This window comes from Euprymna scolopes, chromosome 17 (assembly GCF_053919585.1).
Source record: "Euprymna scolopes isolate OS-2025 chromosome 17, ASM5391958v1, whole genome shotgun sequence".
In the NCBI taxonomy this organism is placed as follows: domain Eukaryota; kingdom Metazoa; phylum Mollusca; class Cephalopoda; order Sepiida; family Sepiolidae; genus Euprymna; species Euprymna scolopes.
This window is the reverse complement of record NC_136498.1, coordinates 58195186-58200250: the sequence shown is the minus strand read 5'-3', so window position 1 is coordinate 58200250 and position 5065 is coordinate 58195186. Positions and strand designations below refer to the sequence as shown.

Here is a 5065-nt window from a genome sequence, read left to right as displayed (position 1 = left end):
AAATCCGTCCAAAGCATGGCAGCATGTATAACGGAATATTATGATGATCGTGATAAATGATAAATTTGTTTTAATCTCTTCATTCAGCTGTACAAAATTACATTTATACAGTACAATACGTTTTGGACATTCTTGTACGATTAATTGGTTCTGCAGTTGAATGAATCCCGAATCTTGTCACTACACTTGTGTTGAAATTTATTTGTTATTACTTTCACAACAGACGAAATTTAGCCAAATAGAACAGCAAACTAATCTCTAGAAACCTCATCTGCTAGAATTGCAATTGAAGGACATGCCAGAAGCAAATCATCCTACTCATTAAGTGACGCAGCATCTAAGGATCTCCTCAAAATTAAGGAAAATGGATTGTCTTTTGATTCTCATTGAATTCATACAAGTTTCTCAACATCAGAAATGCCTGTGAGTGATAGGACATCAGCCGATAACAAACTTAAAAACGCTTTCAGTTCAGCTACATACAAAAATATGTTTTGTTCAAAAGTCAACCTGTGCAGAGTTGGAAGCAACTTTTTGTAGTACTTGGCACACCGGTCCTCACCAGATCACCGAAGTTAAGCAACGATGAGTCTGACCAGTACCAGATGGGTGATCATTTGAAGAAGACTATGCACTCTATGTACCTTGCTGGTTCGTAGAAATTTCCAGGTTGGGCGCGCGTTTAACTCAGTCGGGGAAATGTACTCCTGAATCAAGACGGAAAGCAACAGAAAACTACTCTCTTTACTTGTTTTCCCAAGATTACCATGGCTCTACAATTTGGGGAGCCGTGGTCGCCGACGTTGTTATAATAGCAGGGTCGCTGCTGTGCTGCTGCTGCTGCTTCTGCTGCTGCTGATGATGATGATGGTGTGTAGCGTTTTCGTTAATGAGGAATTAATAAACCAAATAAACACCACTATACATACATGTTATTAAATATATACGAATGTTTTATTCTCTTCATCGCCGCTGTTTCTTGTCGCCACGTTTCATGAGTACCCCTTATGCCTAGTGGTCGTTGATTGTCTCGTCTGTGTAACTGCTATGAATAAATCTCTTTTAATGAAGAAGAAAAACGCGAAGAGACATCTGCTGAATTTTCCTCAAGATTTTAATTTGAAGATAATTTAGTTACAGAGAGAGAGAGAGAGAGAAAGAGAGAGAAATAGAGAGAGAAAGAGGGAGTTACGTTCACTTAGTAATTGTTTACTTTTTAACTTTTGCTTTGTAATTTCAAAACTGGATGACGTTGATGGACAGATATCGGTAGCATTCGCCTTAGATTATTTTCTACATTATGGCCGTGCCCTCTTTACATGGCTTCCCAGAGAAAACTGATCTTAAAATCTTTATTCTCTTAGTTTGAAAATGTCATTCATCATCGTTTCAGTCCATTTTCTCTACTACGTTTTACCTCTGCCCACGTTCGTCCTAGGAATTATTCTTTGCAGATTAAGGTTACCCTGACATGCATTAAATGTGACCCTGGTCAAACCAGCTAGCTCACTCGCTACTGACGAAGGGTTTATATTATGTAACCAGTGGATACACAAGAAGTTGAGAACGCAATGTTGCCACATGTGGGCAGGAGTTGCCTGAATGACCTTGACAGAGTTAAAAATAGACTTCATAGCCTACTGGGGAGATGCCCTTTTCTCTTCCCTGCAACCACTTTCTCACAAAGGAGACATTGTGACCTGTCTCTGCTTTATCATTATTTTCAAGGCAAGTGTTCGTCTGAGCTCCAATCTATGGTTCCCCCTGTCCTGACTTTCACGAAAAACACTCGTCTACCTGAAGCCACTATAAATAATTTCCCCACTCTTTATCTATGCCGAAACCTAAACATAGATTCCATAGACAAAGCTTATTTCTTAGAACTGTACGCTTGTAGAACTCTCTGCTGTTTTCCTGTTTTCCAACTGACTATAATATAGTCGTCTTCAAGTCCAACATAAACAAGTTCTTGATGAGCTGTTCCTCTTAAGTAATCTAATTTACCAAATTTCCACTGTTAACGATTAGTATGATATTGTCCTATTGACTACCGTACACTCATTAACCCTTATCCTCGAGTTACCTCCGGGCCTTTATAAGTGATGACCCCTTTGTAAAAAAAAAAAATTAAATGGTCATATTATGAGACATCATCATTATATTTCTTTCATTTCATCAAATTCTCTTGAAAACTGGAAGTGGGTTAAGCGCAACTGCATATTCGAAATAAGTAAACGGCAACAGTGTGTAAGAAAAGGAGATAATAACTCAGATGTGGAGAAAGTATATTTAAACATTGAGCTTGACTAGAAGTTTTCTACGTTGGTGATAACATTATGGCAGAGGGAGATTCTGGTGCTGGTATGCAAGCAACATTTGAAAAATGGATGAAGTAGCATAAGAAACTTATGTCATTACTAACCAACAGTGTTACCACAGCCGACCAAGAGAAGAGTTTACAAAGCATGTGTATGCAGTGTGCTGATCTATGGAAGTGAAACCTGGCCAATGAGAGTTGAGGACATGTGTCACATGGAGAGGGATGATATGAGAATGGCACGGTGGGTGTGTAATGTGAATTTAAAGATGTGCTTAGGTCTAATGACCTTAGAGGAATATTAATTCTGGACAGTATAGGGAGATGTATGCAGAACAGATACTTTCTTATTATGGGAGTATTGAAAAAAATGGATGAGAGTGCTTTGGTTTGGAGATGTAGAACAGCTGAGATGGTTCAGTTGACTCGGAAAAGTCAAGGAAAATATAGAAAAAAGTGAGGAAATCGATTTGAGAGAAAACAAGGTTGATAGCCATTAGTCGCGTGCTCTCATGTAATGAATGAATGCGTGAATGTAGGATTGGCATGAAATTCTTAAAGATAAACTCAAATGACCGAAAAATGGGCTGAAATGACTTAAATAAATAAAAAGTAAATGACTTTAATGAATTGAATGACCGTAAGAATGACTTGAATGCTTAAAAAATAACTGGAATCCTTCAAAAACAACTTGAATGATCTGGAGAATGACTTGGAAGGCTTTAAGATTGACTGGTTGTAAAGTGGGTGATCATTTTACATTAAATTAATACATAAAAGTGATCCCCCACTTTATATCACAAAAATTATATGATTTAGGGAATTTGAAATGTTATTTTCGTATTCAGGAACCCCGAAAACCAATAAATAGTGGTATAATAAACATAAAAAGAAATAAAAAGTACATGTGTTACGGACTAGCCGAGCGACTGAGTGACTTATAAAGTTGCTTGGACACGACTAAAAAATCTATTCTGTGGTATACATTTAAAAAAAAAAAACTATTCTCCATCGGTCGGTCCCTCCGTCCGTAACACATTTATTTATTAGTTACAAACAAGTGCAGCATCGGTTAAGAACAGATACTACACTTTGATCTTAGCCATGTGGCCAAGGAACAGTTACATTTTGGACAAGTTTCAGAAAAGTCTAATGGTTAGGTAACAATTTATGGGGCAAAATGTCCATATTTGCAATTTTGGGACATTTTTGACTCCTTATGAGCCTCTTGGAATTGATAATACTAGTGCCAATAACACATGTATATTTGAATTCCACACAATTTGAGAGCACTATATAGATATGCATATCAAGTTTTTTATTGAGAAATATGAAAAAAGGGCATTTTTAGCACTAAATGTCCACGTGGGACGCAAAGCAGAATTTTGCTAGGGTCACCCATACTGAATTTATATTAAGAACAATACCCTGCGCATTTTGGACAAGTTTCAGAAAAATGTAATGGATAGGTCAAAATTTATGAGGCAAAAAAGTGTCATTTTTTGCAATTTTGGTGCATTTTTGACCCCTGATGATCCACTTTGAATGCCGAATACCAGTGACAATGAACAAACAGTGCAGTTTCACACCTTAACACATGTATATTTACATTCAGCAACATGGGAAACGAACATATAGACATATCAAGTTTTTGTTGAGAAATATGAGAAATGCGGCAGAAGAAAAGGCGTTTTCAGCAAAAAACCTCCCCGGGGGACGCAAACCAGAATTTTTCCAGGGTCACCCATACTGAATTTATATTAAGAACAATGCCCTCCACATTATGGGTAAGTTTCAGAAAAAATTCATGGATGATGGATTGATCAAATGTTACGAGACAAAAAGTGTCATTTTTGGCCATTGTTGACCCCTTTTGAGCCTCTGCGGGCAAAATAGGATTTTCGAAAAAAAAAAAAAAAATTTACTATGCACATTTATATATTAAAATATAATTTGTGACAAAATTTCAGGAAAAACTAATGGACACTTATCCATCAATCATCTGGACTAACGAACAGACTGACCCATTGAAAACATAGGTCCCTCTCTGATAAGTCATGGGATAAAAATGTTACTCCATACCCCTTGATTAAAACAAAAAAAATGTAAATGTGTTACAGACCGATCGATGGAGTGACTTGCATGCGACTAAAAATGCCTTAGCATCGGAGGGTTTCCCTTTCCATTGCCTAGGAAAAGTTACAAATGTAAGTGCAGTATCTGTTAAGAACAAATACTACACCTTGATCTTAGTCATGTGGCCAAGGAAAAGTTACAAACGTAAGTACAGCATGTAGCAAGAACGGATACTACACTTTGATCTTGGCTAAAAGGCCAAGAACAGGGTATTTATTTGCTCCCCCACCAAGCAAATTAGGCACAAGGCCGATTTTTAACGTGAGGAGTAAAGGGGGAATGGAAACCAACTCCCTAGGGAGTAGGGAAGCTGGATAGTGACAATTAGTATGAAGAGTTGCCCCTACATAAACAAAGGCCTTATATGTGGGTTGGTATTTATTTGCTCCTCCACCAAGCAAATTAGGCACAAGGCCGATTTTTAATGTGAGGAGTGAAGGGGAAATGGGGACCAGTTCTCCGGGGATAGTAACAATTGGTATGAAGGGTTTCCCCTACATTGACCAAGGTCTTATATTTGGGATTGCCCCCACATATGGTATTTGCTTGCACTATCTGCCGGACCAGATACTACACTTTGAGATATTACATTTTTTATTCACAGGAAAAAAA

The 5065-nt window shown here is 37.6% G+C and overlaps 1 non-coding gene across 1 annotated transcript; it reads right to left on the bottom strand.

Annotated features, from left to right (window-relative positions):
* Nucleotides 1-3244: 3244 nt before the first annotated feature.
* Nucleotides 3245-3439, bottom strand: LOC145297244 (U2 spliceosomal RNA). The gene has a single exon (XR_013870117.1). It is a non-coding gene; the product is annotated as a U2 spliceosomal RNA (small nuclear RNA).
* Between the last annotated feature and the right edge of the window lie 1626 nt (nt 3440-5065).